Source organism: Dermacentor silvarum, chromosome 5 (genome assembly GCF_013339745.2).
Source record: "Dermacentor silvarum isolate Dsil-2018 chromosome 5, BIME_Dsil_1.4, whole genome shotgun sequence".
NCBI classification, from domain to species: Eukaryota; Metazoa; Arthropoda; class Arachnida; order Ixodida; family Ixodidae; genus Dermacentor; species Dermacentor silvarum.
The window spans coordinates 39,316,093-39,336,444 of NC_051158.1; the positions used below are offsets into that span (position 1 = coordinate 39,316,093).

At 45.9% G+C, this 20,352-nt stretch overlaps 1 protein-coding gene across 1 annotated transcript in view; it reads left to right on the top strand.

The window, feature by feature from the left end:
* The window catches only part of LOC119453319 (proline-rich protein 36), a 71,221-nt gene that overhangs the window by 31,428 nt on the left and 19,441 nt on the right, over positions 1–20,352 (top strand). The window contains exon 2 of the mRNA XM_037715358.2: positions 19,391–19,533. The gene's annotated coding sequence lies outside the window, so the exon portion shown is untranslated. The remainder of the gene's footprint in view (positions 1–19,390; positions 19,534–20,352) is intronic.

Below are 20,352 nucleotides of genomic sequence, written 5' to 3' on the forward strand. Positions count from 1 at the left end.
GGCTTATATTTACATTATTCGATACATGCAATGCCATTCGCAAATTAAAGTTCTGTCAACACAGAATAAAATAGGAAAGAACTTCTTTTAAAGTTATCAACTGTACATAACAGTCGCAGTAATATAAAAAAGAAAACAGCATGTCACCAGATCCACGGAGGAGCGTTGCTTTAATTCAAGTAGACAGGTTAGATAACAATGGCACTCACACAATTTTTTAAAGGAGGTGCAAATGTGGTGAGTCTGATCGCATTATACATAGTTATCACGTGACGCCATGGGCGAAGCTTCTCTCCGTGCCAATACCCAAACATGGCGGCCCCGATGACGTCAGTGCACCAAAATTATCACGCACACATTGTTTTCTTGTTTTTGACGATGGCCGTATACGTTTTCCCCCGTATATTATCACTCTTATCGATTGGTCACTGGTCGGAAGGCCGCCTGTCGTGCTATCACGTTTCATGCTTACCTAGCTTCTCGACGTGCTAGTACACAAAGATGGCGACCACGATGACGTCAATGCAAGCTATCTATAGGTTGACTTGTCTAAATCGAAAGAACATAGATCATAGGCTGCCTAAGAGCGAGCCGCGCCGTTCTTATCCAGTGACTGGAATTTCTTTAGCGTAAGTTAGATGCCCAGCGCGTTATAGCTCAGAAACGGCTGCCTCTGCGCGAAGAACTGCGACTCACCTTGCAGCAGAGTCGATGACAACAATCACCACATGCATCGGTCTGGATCGCTCGATGCTCCACTAAGTCTCCTTATGCCTTATATTCGAAGAGACGAATATTTGACAATATCGAACAGCAAAATTTTCGAACCAGATACAAACCGAATTCGCAAGGACTATTCGATTCGCGTTCGAAATTTCCGCACAGTCCCGCGCCCCTACTTTTATTATGTTTTGCAAGATTAATTCGAAAGCAGATTACGTGTAACATTCATCCCGGATGCAAAGTCGAATGCATGCGGAGCTGTATGGAAGTCTTGCAATGTCTAATCATAATCTTGCCGGCAGTTCCCGTGAAATGACACTAACATGGCAATGATGACATTAGCACCTGACAATTTGGCGCTATTTTGAAGATGATACTAATTGATCGACACCGTTGTGCGGTGCACAGACGTGGAAACGCACCCGTGAAGTGCGTTTAGAATAGCACGAGTTGACTTTAAAATTCAGCCTGTGGCATCAGCATGCCGACCAACCATCAGAGCGAGCTTATTTTAATTTCTGCTGTTGTTGTATTTGTTGTTTGTATTTTGCGCGTATTACTAATTTACTTCGCCCAATTGATCAGCACAGATTCTCCCGGAACACGCAAACTATGGTCAGGATTTCGGCGATCTCAATTTGGCAACACTGGTCAGGCGCGGCGCGTTACTTCGTATAGCAAGGTATTCTCGTTTATAAAATGTGCGAGCAGGATCGGCCTCACTCTATGCATGGACGTTCAAAACTGAACGAACTTCCTCTCCGTTATGAAAGAAATTAAAATGTTGACAGTCACTCAAGTATCCTTAGGTGATTTGAACGTGAAAGCATTAGGACTTGTCTAAGTTATCACCCTAAATTAAAACTCCACCTTAATCCACCTCGCTCAACTTGTTATAAGCTTAATTCACTTTAATCCACCTTAATCCAACTTGTTCCACTTTAATCCACCTTAATCGAATTTTGAGAGTGGGCCAGGTCCAGCGCTAGGAACGTGACGTCATCACTTGGTCACGTGAGTTTTCTTGCCATCCGACGTTAACGCCGGACGCTCGCTGGATTTCTCGCTTCATGGCTTTCATCTTTAAAAATATATATCAGGCAATATGCGATGTGAAACACTCCATGTGATCCTGCCGGTGCTCCAGAGTCCAAAGGAAGACAACCTGCTTGACAACCTGCAAAACAAGAGGCTTTCCACGAACGCTTGTGAGAAACAGACGATGTTCCCCGAAGGGACCGAGAGTATAGTACGTTAAAAGCAGATAATCGCGCCTTCTATAATGGAATATCCAAGCGACCCTGAACTGACTGACACGTTGTAACACGTTTCCGAAAAGCGCAAGATACGCACAGGCGGTGGAATTGTCTGTTCAGACGGCCAGGCTAACCCAACCTGTAGGAAAATCTTAAGCCAACCAGCCATTAACTTATAACCATGCATGGTCCGTGGGAAGCGGAAGGCGACAAGGCAAAAAAAAAAAAGAAAAAAAAAACGAGATACTCAAACCATACCTCCGCAGCGTCTCGTATTAGTCAAGAGAAATAGTTGGATACGTTCCCGCGGTGTAATTATGCGAGCCCTCCCCAAGACCAAGGTTCACTAGGGGAATTTTTCGCCGCCCTATAGATGCATGTTCCACCAGAGACGCAATCCAAATCGGTTCCGCTCCTAATACGCCTTCTATTGATAGCTTCCACGTGACGTCACAGACCCAGCTTATCACCGTGCCGGTGCACCGGCATGGCGGCTACGACTATAGTCAGTGCAAGCAATCTTATTGACAGCTTTCATGTGACGTCACGGACCCAGCTTATCACCGTGCCGGTGCACCAGCATGGCAGCTACGATGACGTCAGTGCAAGGCATCTATAAACAGCTCGCAACACGCAATAGTCGACGTTGCCTTTAAGGCCGTCTGCTCTCGTTAAAAAAGCCGTCTGCTCTCTCAAAAATATCGCGTGAGCCACTTCATGCTGCATACATAGAGATAGTGAGAAACTCTATGGCTGCATATAGATGCACGTATGCGTACACAGTGTAACACATACTTTCACGGTCAAGAAATAGCAGGCCGGGTTTTTTTCTTTCTTTTCTCTTTCTTTTTTTTTTTCAAGTGATGCGGTCTTCTGGTTCCGGGATCTCTCGTCCGTAATCAAATTGTTTGGAGCACTCGACGACCACGTCAGGAGGAGGCGTTCCTCGGCGCCTCTAGACCGACACGCCTCTGCGGGACGCAAACAACCCGACGTTGCTCCGTTCACACGCACGAACGCACGCACGCAGACACGTGCCGGTAATCGTCGAGCTATTTATCGTGGCCGAATGGGATATACCGAGGAAAGGATCGAAGACCAAGCTGCGAGCGAAACAGAGAGAGAACCAGTTGACTGGGCGACCCGAAAGATTCAGCGGTGATTTAGCGTCAAATGCGAAGGAAATGAGGTCTCGGACACATGATTGAAACTGCGTTCACCATACACACACATATGCGACTATATATATATATATATATATATATATATATATATATATATATATATATATATATATATATATATATATATATATATATATATATATATATATATATATATATATATATATATATGTAATGTAGTAGTAACTGGATTTTTCAATGGGCCAAGCGTATTTAGAAAAATCAGAAGCACAACTTCGCGGTTATCTTAGGCTTATTTACCCAACAGTTTCGGTCGGTGGACCGACCTTTTTCAAGGGCTGTCAAAGGTCGGTCCACCGACCGAAACTGTTGGGTAAATAAACCTAAGATAACCGCGAAGTTGTGCTTCTGATTTTTCTACATATATACATATATATGGTTGATTCTACGAAGGCTGTACGTAATACTTAAAAGTAGCTGTTTTGAAATGAAAGGGCGGTTCCTTCGGAGACATGCCGTCTGCAATGGCGGGTGGCACCATGTAATTAGTCGCTAATTAACAACATTCATTAATTGCATTTTAATATTTAAATTCCAGCGGGATATCATAGAAGCTATAGAGTTGGTTATAGGGGCTAACAGCTTCGCTGTAAAAAAAGCTTGCTTGGGAAAAGGATTTTCGTTTCTTGCTGTTCCTGATCTTTTTTCTTCTCTCAGTCCTTGTCTGCTTTTTCTGGTCCTGTAAAGCGCCAGCAAAACGTCGGCAACACTTTGCGTTGTAACACGAAACAGAAGCTCCGCAAGCGCGAGCGCGTGCGCGCAGCTTTGGTTGTGCCGCCACAGTAAGTTTTCGTCGGGCGTAAGGATGAGTACTTTATGTTGACCTTTGCCGTGTATTAATGTATGTAGATGCGCTATGCTGTTCAACCGCCAAAGTTACTGAGGCCAGGTCTTACGTTCTTGACTGAATTATTCCTCAGAATGTTTTTTTTTTTTTTAGAATGTAGCAGTGCGCGAACAAATGTCGTTACGCATCTCATTCACAGCGCATGGCTTTTATCTTTATCGTATGCTTTGATGTTTTATCCTCTCAGACTATTAAAAGTGCAAAACAATTTTAGTGCTGAAAATCTGAAAGTGATGTAATTACGCTAACGCTGCTCTTTACGGGCAACGCAGCGGCACCTGTGTGCGATGCCATTACTAAGGTCCCTAGATAAAATATGGGCCTTAGTCATTACAGACCCTATTACTAAGTTCCCTATAAATAAAATAGGGACCTTAGTCATTGTAAGCTATGTTACTAAGGTCCCCATAGATAAAATTGGGACGATAGTCTTTAAAGGCCCTATTACTAAGCTTCCTAGATAAAATAGGGACCTTAGCGCCATTACAGGCTCTATTACTAAGGTCCCCATAGATAAAATTGGTACCATAGCCATTACAGGCCCTATTACTAAGTTCCCTGTAGATAAAATAGAGACCTTAGAAATTACAGGCCCTATTACTAAGGTCCCTATATAGATGAAATAAGGATCTTAGTCATTATCGGCCCTATTACTAAGTTACGTAAAGACGAAATAGGGACCTTAGCTATATTACAGGCCCTATTACTAAGGTCCCTATAGATAAAATGGGGACCTTAGCCATTACAGGCCCTACATGCGTGCTAAAGCTTTTAACAGAAATTTTAGCGCCACCCGCGTATAATTAGAACACCGTCCGAGAAGTTCAATCGCAACACTAAGCCTTGCTAACGCTGTCAATGCTGCAAGACTGCGACATTTTTTTTTTTCAGTCAAACGCCGCAGGCCGCGTACGCGCCGTCGATACCAAGTCAGCACGATAGCGGCGGCGCCTCGAGCGTCCGTATAATTGCCAGCGCAATAAAAGTGCAGCTGTTCTATCCAACAACGTATACAGTCTACTGCGAATCTTTAGGTGCGTGGGATGGGTACGAAGTTCCACCGAGATTCTGCTGCAGTCGTTGTTACTGGACCTGCCTCGATATTAAAGAGCTTTATAGATTAGGGGGACGCAAGGGACTTGCGTGCCGATTGCAAGCCCTCTTGCGTCACCTATAGTATAAAACCCTCTCTTGCGAGAATTCTCTGCAGACCGCTAAAGAGCGTCCGTAATTTGAAATTGCCTCCAAAACCGGTAGCCACCGTAAGCTTCGTGCGACCTCACTATACTGCAGCAGTAACGGTCGCCTTGCGGTCATTTAGAAACAGAAATTATAGGAATGCACACGAGGCAGGAGCTAGCACGATTCAAGAGCGAAGCACCGGACCCGGCGATTCGCTCGTAATTGCCGTATTATTCGGTAGTTGCTATAATTCGCCATCATCACGGTATACTAACATATGGTGTGCGCGGCAGGACGCCGCCGCCTTTTATGTTTTTCTTTAATTTCCAAAGCCCACCCGAATTTTTCATGTCTGTTCAAAAATTGGTGCCGCGTTGGTAAAGCAGTTTTTTTTTTTTTTTTTTTTTAATCTACAGCGTGCCGAATCGCCGGCTTTACTGTAAACTCTAGCGCCTTATACGGCCGGAGCGGACTTGCGAGACGGTCGAGGATCGACACGAGCTTAACCTCGACCGTCTCGCCAGCAGGCGATCACGTGGCTTATATATATATATATATATATATATATATATATATATAAAGATTTGGCAGGTTGTTCGTATCCGCACGTCTTGTACATTCTGTCCATATGTCTCTCGCCGCTTTCGTCGTCGTTACGTTGCACCAGCTATTTCAGTTTCAAGCTTCCATCACAGAAGCTTAAGAGTGAAGCAACATTTTGAGAACCCTTAAGAATAATAATTCGCTTCGCAGACATTACACAGGAGAGCGTGGCTGTGTGTGTGTGTATGTTTTATTTTCATTTTTTTTTTAGTTAGGTTAAAAAATCCGGTTTCTTGCTCTCTTTCTTTTATTTCTTTATAAGCAGACAGCAGCGCGTACTATATTCCCGAGACGCGTATACAGGAGATACGGCGGCCGGGTTTCGAGTGAGGCATTTTTCGCAACGTGTGTCATAGGTACTCCGATCGCTTCGCCAATCGGTATACGCACGGGAAAATCCCGGCCCACGAAGGGGCAACGCGATCCCGATTCTCGAAGTGTACGGAGCTTATAACGCGTCGGTGTTATGCGACCGGTGACCTCGCAAGGCGAGCCAGAAGCGAAGACCTTCGATGCCCTCCCACCATGCACCTTCTGTGCGTGCTGCCGTTTCGTTTATATCTATTTTTTTTCCCCTCTTCCGTCCGGTGAGCGCGTAGTGACAGAACGTAGCTGGAACGCGCGTCGACGCTCAATCGTTCCAAGAGCTGCGCCAATTGCGCGCTGGACTATGGCGTTACCGCTTGCCAGAAGAAAATCAGAATGAATATGAGGCCGGAACAGACGACGAGGGAAAAGTGTGGAGCAGACGACGAGGAACGAACAAGTGAGGAACAGATGACGACGAACAAGTGAGGCACCAACGACGAGAAACATGTGCAGAACAGACGACAAGGAACTAACAAGTGAGGAACAGACGACGACGAACAAGTAAGGAACAGACGACGAGGAACAAGTGTGGAACAGACGACAAGGAACGAACAAGTGAGGAACAGACGACGACGAACGAACAAGTGCGAAACAGACGACGACGAACAAGTGCGAAACAGACGACAAGGAATAAACTGTAAAAGGACCGAAGCATTTACAAGTTGGTGAACATTCACCTTCACAACAAAGAACCGACAAACAAGGGACGTTATAGAAAGTCAGACAAACAAATATCCGCCTGCCTTCCTGCTCGAGCTTTGTTCTGAAGACGTGAAATAAGTCGCAAGTCGTCTTGGACGGAGTCTACGAAATTGTTAGTTGAGAAAGAAAGTGGCTAACTCTGCACACAACTGACACCTGCTGTGCACCTGGCGCAGTGAATTTTGCCAAACACGAAGTCACGAGGCAAAGTCGCAGTCACGAGGCTGCGATTTCATATATCAACGTCTAATTTTGATCTACACAAGTGTCTAGTGATTCCCACTCTATATATGCTTATTCTGTGGCGCAGCTGAAAAAAATAGGTCACTTTCTTTGTCGTTTCGACGTTTCTCCGCTTTAAGAAGAAGGAAAAGAAACTCACCTTCGCAGTCCTGGTCAGCATTTATCTCTACCTGCATGTAATGCCATTTTAAGGCTGCTCCATCCTTGAGTTTAGTCACAGAAGTCTGCACTCTGAAGACTTCGGCTACCTTACTGAAACCAATTGGCTTCTTGGCTATACTGTTCGTTCACGTTTTTCTTGTTATTTGTGTTTCTTTTTCAATTTTTTTTCACGCCCTAAGATTAATGATAACTCTAAATTACACGTCTAAAATATCACTCATCCCTCAATGTGTTTATGTTAAACTCCTCGATCCAGACAGCATGTTCTGAGTCTCCGCTGCACTCGAAGCATTTCCTTGATCATTATTCTTTTTCTTGTCTCATTTATTCATTTATTTATTTTCATATCAAGGCGACGGGACAAGATTGCCTTGTCAAGCTGCCACGCACGTTAGCGAGTGCGGTAAGACCTTGCCGACAAAAAACAGCATCTTGTCTACGGACATGACAGACGTCTGTTAAACCTAGTTGTCAACTAGGCGCTTGCTTCGACAAACTGCACACGTACTTACCATGCACGGGTGGCCGCGGCACGCTCTATAAGAAAGGGGGCGTATTAAAACGAAAGCTGTAGACGCTGTTCTGCCGACATGGCTATATGGGAAACCGGCGTTGGCCAGTATAGGCGCAACTGTAGTTTCAGCCTACAACAAAACAAAAATTCAATAGCGATTTAGCGGTAAAATGCGAGAGAAATGCGTTAAACATTACGCTGCACCTCTTTGAGGTCCCGGATGCATGATTCAAACCGCGGTCACCGCATTGCAAAGTGTTGTTCGAAGCTGACTAGACACACGTCCTGTCTTTTTGAGGAGCGAAGTGCAACTGACAGGGGTCCTCAGCTGCACTACATATGTACACCTCAGCCACGTGACCGGATTTCCCCACTTCACAGACATACACTTTCTTTCAACCATGACACACTCCTAATGTTAACGCATGAATGCGCCGAGGCCGTCCAGTATTGGGAGGTCACAAAAGATGTAACGACATTTTTGAAAGGGTAACAGACGCGCGCCTGTATCAACATTTGCTTTGGCCCGATGTGTCCAGCGGTGCGGATAGAGCATGCGCTTTTACGTTCTGGCGCTTCGGTGAAGTTTAACAAGTGCAGTTCCCGAGAGACGCCGATATTAAAGAAACGAGGTTCGCTTCTTCACCGTGACGTCACGCAAATGAGCGAACGTAGTTGGCTGGTGCACCTACACAAGTTCCCCGAGTTGTACAAGCTGTGTATTTGCCACTGCATTCCTGCAGTCCGTGACGACCTAAGAATACAACGACAAACACGCCACTGTCACAATTCAGACGTCTGCACAGTTAGATTAAACAAGTGAGAATGGTGTCGCCATCGTCTGCCATCATCTGCCGTTGTCTTTAGCCGTCTACAGTCGTCTGCAGCCGTCTACCTGACAGATTAAACAAATAGAAAGAAAGAAAACTCTCAGTTCATCTAATCCACGACAAAATTTTATTTCGATAGAATCAGTGCATAATTCTCGAAGTAATGAGACTGTTAAATAAAGCGTTGACTGCCCTACGCAGTTAGCGTACTCAAGAGCGGGGAAAATGCTGGACCTGCCAGCGTGTTGCTGGACAGAGCCAACCTCTCCGTGCTGTTATTTCTCTACTGCTCTAGTAAAATTCCCTTCGTGGTAGCCGTCCAGCACTTCTGCTACACCTCTGACAGAACAATGAGTCCATCAATAAGCCACACAGTGACCACCTACGTGACCAGAGAAGCGGGAGCGAACTTCTTTCTGGTTACATCAGTATCGCCGCTATAACCAGTCGGCAGTCGGTTACACTTCTTATAGCGGCTCTCTGGTTTCTCGCGCGCACGTCTCCGATCACGCAACGTGCATCAGCGCGCTTCTGAGAAGTGCGCGGCAGGCCGCCTGTCCTCACTGGCTGGTTGCCCAAGGTGCTGCCAAGAATTATGACGCGTACATACTACGTGGCACCCGTCTGACCGTAAACACGAACGAGCTACCTTAATGCGCGTTCGTCTGATTCTTAATGCGTTAGCATTCGGACTGTCAGAGTGGAAAACCGTGTATGTGTGCGAATTTTGGGAAGTCGGTCACGTGACACACCACACACACACACACAACACACACACATATATATATATATATATATATATATATATATATATATATATATATATATATATATATAGAGAGAGAGAGAGAGAGAGAGAGAGAGAGATAAAGAAGTACAAGCAGACGTAGAAAACCGCAAACAGTTAATTTCGCCGATTCGGCCAGGATTGCAAGCACCCCACTTGGCGCAGTTGCCAGTTCCTCAGGCGAGTGCTCGAACGCAAGTACACATACTTACCCAACATACCACACAAGTACTTAACATCTAACAAGCTTAGAATTACATGGCATATCTATCGCCTGTATTGGTACTACATGGTATTGGTATTTTTGCATCAGAGGACCTCTCAAAGTATGAACCTAACGTGTCGGTATTTTTTAAGTGTCCATCGGGTCGACACGGATACCTCGCATTCCTTTATACATCGTGCACCGTCCGTTTTCAAAAAAAATCGAGAACAAAAAGAAAGTGCGTAAACATTTACGACACCATGGTCATCTGTCACAGCCTGCCCGCTTCCATACCCCGTTGCCCTCAGACATCCAAGTCAGAACGCACGAACTCAACTTGCAGAAGGCCGTGAATTCAGTGAGCGGCTTCTTTTCCAACGACTGCGTATACAGGTGGTTCAAGGTCCTGATCTTCCAGCACGCCAACTCTCGTGTCGCATATGTCCCTACACGCAGAGCATTCATCATGTACTACGGCCAACTAAAGAAAGCACGCACGTTTTCTCGACCACACAGGCGCATGCATCATCGGCGCGGTGGACGACAGCCAATCGCATATTCCGTCCAATGCTGCTGGTGTTTCGCGCGCGCGCGCCTTTTCGCGTCGTCTGCAATCGCGTTGGTGTTGCCGTGTCTGCACGCAGGAATCGCGTTGTATTTGTACATCCCATATCCGCATCTGCGAGGAACAGACAAGCAGTCATCTCTACAACAACCTTCAACAGAAATCTTCTGATCTACCACATGGCCATGCCTACTCCCGACTTCCCCGAAGGCGTTGGCATCGGAATTTCTTTCGCACGCGCGTTCGACGAGAAGCGATTCGAAAACTTTATCTAATACGACCACACAGGTTTACGCATCATTTGCTTCCATAAGTGAATTCACAAGGACAACGCCAAATCGGCGGGGGCCGGGAGCCGCCAACACGGCGGCCAACGCGCGGCGGCGTTCGCCGCATGTATTGCACGCAAACATCCTGTAATACCAGAAAGTTCGCTCCACGCGATCCTCCTTTTCTGCCACCACGCAGCGCATGGCCTCGGCTGTTCACTGTGCAAATCGCGAGAGACACGTACAGACAACAAACGAATCGATCTTCAAACACACCACACTGCGTCGCCAAGATGAAGATTTTTTTTCTTCTTCTTTTTCCTTACCTCTAACCCTGCTCCCTGAGCACGAATCGAAAGGATGCTTTCGAAAAAGATCAATGGTTCGGGTGTTCGCAAGAAAACGGGTCAGTGATAACAGGCTCTCGCGTTTCGGTTTTATTTTATTAGTTAAGCCCGTTTGATGGAACACCCAGCGAGACTGCGTTCTTGCTTAGCGCAATCACATGTAGTGTATCCAAGGTGCCTTGGCTGCAGCAAGCAGAAAACGGAACTGCCGACAAGACTGTTGTGAAGACCACGCGGGCGCGTGTACTGTGAGTGCGTGTTGTGTGTATATAGAGAGTTTTAATGCAGCGCACGCAAAGTTCTTGGCGCACGCTATGAAAAAGCGGGTCCAGAATGCGCATGCGTATAATGCAATGTGAGCTCTTTCGGGTTACGTACAGCCGCCGTCAGACTTAGCCCTAACGATGAAGACCCGTCGACAGAGTGGCTTGACTTCAACGAGCATGGTCTGTAAGGAACAAACATTGAATGTTTTGGAAAGCAGGCATTTTGTGTGTGTGTGAGTCAACTTTAATAAATATCCGGCAAATTGATGGCCTGGGTCTAGGCCGCGCCGGGGGCAGCAGAGAGACCCTGTCTCTCGGTAGCTTCCCGGGCTTGCTGGATGGCCCAAAGTTGGTCCTGAAGATCAGCGCTAGTCAGTGCGGTTCTCCACCGCGCCCTTAGTTCATCCGGGGGACTGCAATTCTCCTCTGAACTATTTCACTATCCCAGAGTATGTGTTCTAGGGTGGCTACTCTATCATTACATAACTTACATTTGGCCTCAGGGTATAAATCTGGAAACATGCGGTTAAGATGTACCGGGTTCGTGTATGTTCTGGTTTGAAGTCGCCTCCAGTCAACCGCCTGAGACCTGTTTAATTTTGGGTTAGGAGGTGGATATATACACCTCGACTTTCTGTAGAATTGGGTAATGTCACTGAATGAGAAAAGTCTAGCCCTATCCATCCGTTCCATCTCCTCCTCGGCCAGAGCCCCCCCCCCCCCCCCCCCTAGTCGGGCTCGGTTAGTGAGTCCTCGCGCAACATGATGGGCAGACTCGTTAAGGTTTGGGTTGGCGATGGATTCGCAGTCTGTATGGGCTGGAAACCAGATGATTTCCTTGTCGTAACATTCCTCAGATGATATAAGTTCGGTTTCACTGTTTAGAATTTTTGCAGCTTCAGCTGATATCCGTCCTCTGGCATAATTACGTATAGCCGATTGAGAGTCGCTAATAATGTATCTATATTTGGGAGAAGCGATAGCCAGAGCGATGGCAACCTCCTCCGCAACCTCAGAGACAGTGGTTTTGATTGAACACGTGCTTACGCTTTCTTGCTTTGTATTAATTGCTACTGCTGTAAATGCTAGGTGATTTGAATATTCCGCGGCGTCCACGAACAGCGCTTCCTCATCATTGCCATAGACTCATAGCGCTTCCTCATCATTGCAGGCATTTTAAGCTATAATACATTCAAAGGAGCCCCTTCTGAAATTTTCCGCACAATTACGGGAGAAGCAAGAAAGCAGTAAAGTGTGTTCGGGTTAAGTATGAAGGTGACTGTACGCACGGCTATCTTTTTCGTTTCATTGTTTGTTTGTATGCTTGTTTGTTCCATATGTAAACAGCATCTCGCGGTTTGTAGCAAAAGCAATGTAGCGAACAGCCATGCTTGTATCGAAATACATCTGGTATATATTACGGATACTTCTTGACATCTATCTGACGTCACAGAATACTCAGTTCGAATACTTTTCCGCATTAAAGAAGGAATCGGGTTTGTACACGCGAAGGCGTAGAACGAAGTAACCTTGTCCCCACATTCTCAAAACGTTCCCGTCGAACAAATTGCGGCCAATGCGATAGCAGACGAGGAGCCCTCCGCGCGCATGGACGATATTCTGCGATTCCAAGCCAGCTCGTCAAACCATTGACTGCGTCCTCAGACGGGACCCGTATTATTCATTAGCTCTAGAAATTACTGAGCATCTCGACCGGGCTAATAGAAATGGCCACAATATCACCTTTCAGTGGATACCTGCACACTGTGGCGTGATCGGGAAGGAAACAGGCCAGACACTGAAGCGAAAACTGATTTAACTATAATGCTTCTGAAGTACTCATTCCGTTCTCCCGAACAGACACGGATGCCCTGCTTCGTTACGTAATACGCAGCCCTATGTCGGAGCACTAGACCCAACCATATCGACAACACAGGCGAGTGCATAAGTGAGAGCCGGAAATGAAATTTCCCCCGTATGCCTCACAAGCTAAAACGAAGCCAAACAATCATGGTGCACCGGATTCGACTTGGCGTCGCATTCACCAGGCGTCATAGACACCTCATGGGTTGCAGTGATACTAGCCCTAATTGTGAACACTGTCAGGCGCCCGAAACACTTCACCACATATTTAGCATTTGTCCCGCGTACGCGCAAGAACGACAGAAACTGGTCTCTCGCATCGTAAACGTCGATAAGAGGTCGCTATCGGACGAGTTTTCATTTGGGTCCTTGGCCCAGTGCAAACAGCGCAGCCTTGATTAAAGGTGCCGCTATAGGCCTTTCAACAAGCCACTTGGCTAGACGCACGGCTTTAGAGATGCCACAATGTTGTGGACTTGTATATACGCACCTCCTTCTCCTATCATCATCATCATCATCATTCATCAGCCCTTTACCCTCCCGTCCCTATTCCGCAGTGTAGAGTAGCAGGCCAGAGCAAGCTATAGCTCAGGCCGACCTTTCTGCCTTTCTGTAAACAATTTTTTTAATGCCTAAGCATTTCTATGCTTACCCAACGAGAAAAAACCGTCCGTCCGCACCGTAAGATGATCGCTATCAAAATAGCACCCGCAGGAGCGAGCGAATTCAACTTCGTGCTGCCTCTCGCTTCAACACCAACTAAGCGGCGAGAACACGTAGCTATGAGTGCTATGAGCACTAGCCCCCATCACAGATCGCTTTCAAGATAAGGGCCCGCGTGGCCACGCCATACGCAGCCGCCGACGTAAAACCGCTGGTCACGGTTGATAATGGTTCGACGCGGGTGGATAAGGCGCTAAAAAGCAATACCGGCTTACAATGATCGGAGCGTCATAAGCGCACTTCGCGCCGCCACCTGCAGTATAGCTTGCTTGCGTCATCAATTAACCTTGCGGCGCCGTCCGCAGCAGTTTGTGTCGCCGCAGCGCTGTCGTTTATACCAGTTGGTCAGCTCAAGTTAAATAGCATTGATAATGACACCGGCCTGCGTGGAGATGAGCAAGTGGCACAATGCTCACGCATACTTAGACAACTCCCAGAGAAGTTCCTGCGTGATTTTTTTTTCTCTCTCCCTCTTCATGACAAAGCACCTTCGGCGTTTGAGAAGATAAAAAGAAGAAGCAAAACTGTGTTTGTGCAGTGATCTCGGTGTTCGTCGAAGAATCCAAGGTGGTCAAAAAAAAAAAAAGCTTCACTAAAGTGTCACGCTGTTGCAAATTTGCGCGTTTGTAACAGATGATGCTTGAAACATGGTGGCTATGACTTATTTCCGGCTCTGCAACTGATTTCGGAGCATTCAGTCCGCAAAGGCATCGCCTTCGAGATCAGCTTCTGTTACTCCAAAGAAGCGGTCGTTGGGCGCTGGATTTGAGCACCATCTATGGAGAGAAAAAAAAAAAAAAAAAACAACGGCCACGCTTAAACGAGACTGACGTGACATTTTCTACCTATCAGCTGTCGCGTTAGGTGAAGGTTCTAAACCCCTAAACGTAAAAAAAAAATTAAGAAATACTGGCAAGCCTCTTCAGAGCGCGCCAAATAACTTACCAGACTATAGCTTTTCTACGAGCCACTTTCGGTTTCGTCTCTCAGGTGCATGTGTCATGACGCAGAAGGTGCACGGTGACGTGGTAGCGGGACATCGTGACGTTTCGGCACTCACTCCAACTCGTCGGGTCGTCTGCTATGCGGCTACGCATTGCGAGGCCCGATTCAGTAGCGTAAAAGCAGACCACCGAGCGAGGCCCGAGCGAGTGCATATAAGCGTCGCCATACGGTCCCGCTCCCACGTGACCACCTTCTGTGTCGTGACGTCACGACACATGTACCGTACCAGTTATGGCAGACGAAACAAAAACTTGCTCGTAGAAAAGCTATTGTATAGTAAGTAACTTGGCGGTGCTCTGACGATTGCCAGGTACGTTTTTTTTTTTTTTTTTTTTTTTTTTTTTTCAGGTGTTTCGAAATTTAGAGTACATTCACCCGAAGCAAAAAGAGAGAGAGAAGTTGATTATGTCGTATCAGTACTCCTTTAATTGCGAAAGGTTCCGTAACCCAGAAAACGACGTAAGATTTGGCGGACCCCGCCCTGAAATTTTCACCTCAGTTCGCCGTGACGTCATCAATTTTGACAGAGTTTGCCCGGGTCTGGCTAATCGTGCATCGGTAAAGAACTACATTGCCTTTTAAGAGAATCAAGGGCTCAACCTAGAAAGTTTCGAAAACGTTCACGGTGCCAGAACGACCCAAGTGCGATAAAATACATTGAAATTTGTGACGTCACAGAGACTTCAGGGCGCTAAAGTTTCGGCGGGAAATTCAAGAAAGGGAAAGTATAGACTTCCTTCTCAGTTTTTTTTTTTTTTTTCATTATTCGGTGGACTCGTATGTACAAGAACATTGAGCAAGAGGCGTCAAATTAACACGCATTTTCGCAGTTATACTAACCAACCTCTTTTTGTCACATGAAATATCGTATCCATTACTCTGAATCATCACGCTGAATTTTTAGCAAAGCTGGAACATTGTTTGAGCTTACACGCTTAGGATTTCTTTGTTCCTGTTCTTCACGAAGTCACTGTGTTCTTGTGTTTCATTCCTCGTACTTTTCTCTTTATACCATATTTTGATGTTTCTTTACATGCTTTTGCTTTATTATCGAGGGTTTTACAAAAGTTCGTCTGCAGAGGGAAGAACATGGTTGAAGAAAAACGCGCGCTCGCCAAAATAAAAACAAAGGAAAGAAAGTTTTGTTCACGTTTCGGCGCGCAATACGGCTGCCTATATGCTGCCTTGTTCAGACTTTGAACAAGGAACGTGTGTCGGGCGCCGAAACGTCAACAATACTTTTTCTTTTGTTTTTTTCCTTGGCGAGCGCGCGTTTCTCTTCAACCATGCTTTAGGTTAGCGTATATTTCCGTGTACTGCTGTTAAAAACTTATTCTTGGTTATGTGCTTGGTTCATTTTACCACACATTATCTGTTAAAACGTGCACTGTAATTATCCCTGATTAATTTTAACACCTACACGTAATGGCCGTATGTGCCTATATAGGGCATATGTATAACAAAGCTTGACAAGTGATCACCGTTCAAGCGTTGCTAGTTTGTGTCCCTTAAAGCAATGAACTAAGCTAATTACCGATATCAACTGAAACACGATAAAGCCTCCGCTACCGCCAAACGGCTAGGAAACAAGTCTCGCATATATATTTTCCATTTCTATTTAAAAAAGAACTAAATAAAATGCGAAAACGAGTTCACGATACTCACCTGGCCAGACGCCCGCGAAGGGAAGCGCTACTGGCTCGATTACATTTTCTTTCTCTATTTCTTTTTTCATTCCTTTTTGCCGTGAGAAAGTTGAGAATGCGTAAGAGGATCACGCGTATATATAAAGGCGGATATAAGAAGATGTTCCAGATAAGCATGGCGCACGCATTGAGACACTCGACATGTCAAGGTCGATTGGCTCGGACAGAAGGGAAACGGCTGGAGTCACGTAGTAAGCGCGCATCGGCTGTATACCGAGCCAACACGTGGATCCGCGGGAAAGTGCGTGAGCAGGAGGAACTGTAGCGGCAGCCAGACATGCCGGCGGCGTCTCTCGTAACGGAAGAAAACAGGACGAAATGGAAACGAGAGTAGCGAGGTGATTTCAAACTGAGCAGAGAGAACTATTGGGTGGGGGCATGTCATATTATAGTGCCAGGGGTATATGGTAGGGATTATCAGACGTGGCGGAGCCGCTATGACCTGCGTTGCCAAGACGAACGCTCGAGAGGTAAAGGCTTCGCCTTTGCTACACTTTTTTTTTTTCGTTTTCTTGTCGGCGGTTTCGTCTTCAGAAAAGCTCGAACATGTCGCACGGAACGGCTGCAGGAGGCAGGCGACGGGCCAATACGCGATGGACGGCAAACGTCTGTGACCCATCGTATCGTCCGAATACATAGCCGAACACATTTAAAGACAAAAGACGGACGGACGGACGGACGGACGGACGGACGGACGGACGGACGGACGGACGGACACGTCGACGCTGTGCGACCAGACAGACTCCTCGTGGGACGTTATCCAAAGAGAGCCGTCCAGACCGAGGCCATTAATTTTTCGTGTGTAGCAGCAACGACCACTCCGTAGACACGCGATATACTCGGGCTGCTGCATCATGTAAAAGTGTTGCGTAGTGTCCCGCGCTGCATTTTGTAAGTTGCGTCTCATACAAAAAATTTAATTATGTGGTTTAAAAATTTAATACGTGCCAAAACCACGATCTGATTATGAGGCGCGCCGTAGTGGGGGACTCCGAAAATTTGAACCACCTGGGGTTCTTTAACGTGCACCTAAATCTAAGTACACGGGTGTTTTCGCATTTCGGCCCCATCGAAATGCTGCCGCCGTGGCCGGGATTCGATCCCGCGACCTCGTGCTTAGCGCGTCTCATACAACGTCGCGCGATGCGTTGTAGATGTGTACCACCTAGTGGGCCCCGTTGAGCTTGCCAGGAGCTGAGCGTGTACGTACTGCGTATACTCCCGAGAAAACATCGAGACTTGGAGATTTGCATCGCTGTCAGATTGGAAAACTATTAATGCGATTCGCTTCCTTCGATATGTAAAGTGGCGTTACATACTGAATTAGAAACCACTTTCAAACTATACGGAATAGTACTGAAAACGAGATATATTACGTGCATTTTTACTCTAAAGCTAATCGAGCGAGATTAGACGCATAGCGCTAGTCTGACGAAGGACGGCACAAGTGTTTTTCTTCTTTCTTTCCTAATCCGGAGAGTGTAGACATTAAAATAGGCTAAAAGCCTTCAGGTATGCTTCGGTCCGTTTCGTTGAAGTTTCTGACACCGGATCCCTTTTTGAAAGTCCGTAAAAGATGCTTGGACATTTAGCCAGAAATCAAGTTGCGTTCTTTCTAATCCGTATGCCTGGCTGCATTTCACCATCTACGACGTCACTGCCATCAACTGGCACACTCATTCAAATCAGTCAATCAAGGATACAAGCAGTTTCCTGTTACAAACAAACATTTCTTCTTCTGATGGCGCAGACGTTTTTCCGCAGTGATTTCACGGTTGAGTAGTTCATTTGCTGAACAGCGTAGTAAACAATTTCCAGTTTTCGAAAATCATTGTTAAATTATGATAGCTTGCGTCCGAGGCCGAAATCTGATTCTGAGAGGGACCTAAGTGAGCAACCTCGGTATTAATTTTAAGCACCCGGATGTAGCTTTCTGGATATATTACACTGTATATAAGCTCCTCAAAACCTTATACGCACCCCAGTGGACAACGGCTTTCACCTTTTTTTTTTTTCACAATCAAACCAGATATGATAAGCTAATAATTTTCTGGTGTAACATTAAGCTAGATTCAGACGCTGGGGGCCATGAGATAGTCAAGCTCTTGTAGCTTTTATCCTCGGCCCCTTCGTTGTTGTGGTGAATGAAATCAAATCAATCAATAAAAAAAAACATATGCCAAGCGTGCAATTACTTTGTTGCCACAGGTTTTCGAGAGGATTGATTCTTTGTGTGGAACCTACCACTGTATCGTCACCCGCGAGGGAAAAAATGAATCTGTGTTCCTGGGTACGCACTTCCAACACCACCAGATGGCGCAACAATCCGAATGAAAGTGAACGCGAGGAACCACCACGTGATGTTAAACATGTACCTACGTGCCAAACAAAATACGGTTTTACCCAAGCTAAGTGAAGAAATGAACTCTTTGTTCATATACATGGAGGTGCTGATGTGAGTATGTGCCAGTTTCATCTGCATGGTCCCACAAGGAAATATTTTGTCTGGTTTCTAAGAGACCGGTTCACAAAAAAAAAAAAACTAACTCTAAAGGGCATTGCGTCACTATGATTTTGTTGAGTGTGAAGAGGTTAAAAAAGACTTGCGAGCACCTCCATGTTAATAATTTTTTAATTATGTGTTTTTGCCTAAACCACGATCTGATTATGAGGCACGCCGTAGTGGGGGACTCCGGAACAATTTGGACCACCTGGGGTTCTTTAACGTGCACCTAAATCTAATTACAAGGGTGTTTTCGCATTTCGCCCCCATCGAAATGCGGCCGCCGTGGCCGGGATTCGATCCCGCGACCTCGTGCTTAGCAGCCCAACAGCACCCCCTCCATGTGATTTTTACAAAAATAACCTGATCAGAAAAATGGACTAAAACCCGAAAGCCTCCCATTAAATCTATTCAACGCTGTAAATCGCAACTAATACACTTACAAAAATTGTCCTTGCGATAGAGATGTATATCTTAAACTCAATATTTCCCTTTTTCTTCTTCTTTCTCTGCAGCGGGCGTGCCAAGGAACAAAGATGGCGGCGAAGCTTTCGCTCTTCGCCGCCCTGCTGCTGGCGGCGCTGGCATCGTGGCCCGAACTGTGCCAATCGAAAACCCACGCGCGCGAGTCGCGGTCACGTGACCGCCTCTAACGCAGGTAAGAAAAGCCGTCAAACGTACGCCTGATGAAGAGTTCCTCCCAGATTTCCTTTGCAAATATCATGCATTGTATTCTGTTGCCTCTCAATGTACATTGAAGGCTACAAAATGTCAACAGAAAGAACACGAAAATTTTTATAAGGACTTTTGTAAGGGACTATTGACGGTAGTTTCGCACCACTCTGTCCAGTCCCTTACCTTACGTGCTATTCGCGGAACTGGAAAACACGCGAATAATCAGCAGTAAATATATCAGCCGCTTTTGAGCACATATCAATGTATATAGTTAATATGTCCGGCATAACATTAATATTCACGCTTTCATTGTAGAATTGATTTATGAAGTATTATTGGAAAACGCAGGTTTCATGTGCACCGTAAACATTTACAATGTGTACATATGTATACATCTACGCGCACTGCAAAGGTCCGCATTGTTGTACAGTCTCCACCATGAACATGGGAGACACTGGGTTCGAATCCCGTCATTGCAGGCAACCCATTTGTTTTACCTGATAGGCAGATGTGTCCCCCGGCAAACTGGCCGAGAAAGAAGCCATTACCCATGTTGTCCAATAAAAGAAGCCCCATAAGCTCAAGGGGAAAAAAATGAGTGATTTTCTATAAAACCTAGAAATGCCTGGAACTACAGAAATTGCTGCATCAGGCAAAACTATAACAATAAGAGCACATGGGTGCCGGATTATGAGCTCTTGCGCACAAATCCTGCATTGAAATAAATTTTTAAAATGCACCTGCATTCTCCACTCTATATAGTAATTCACCACGCCAGCCAGTGCATTACCACTTTTTGTCG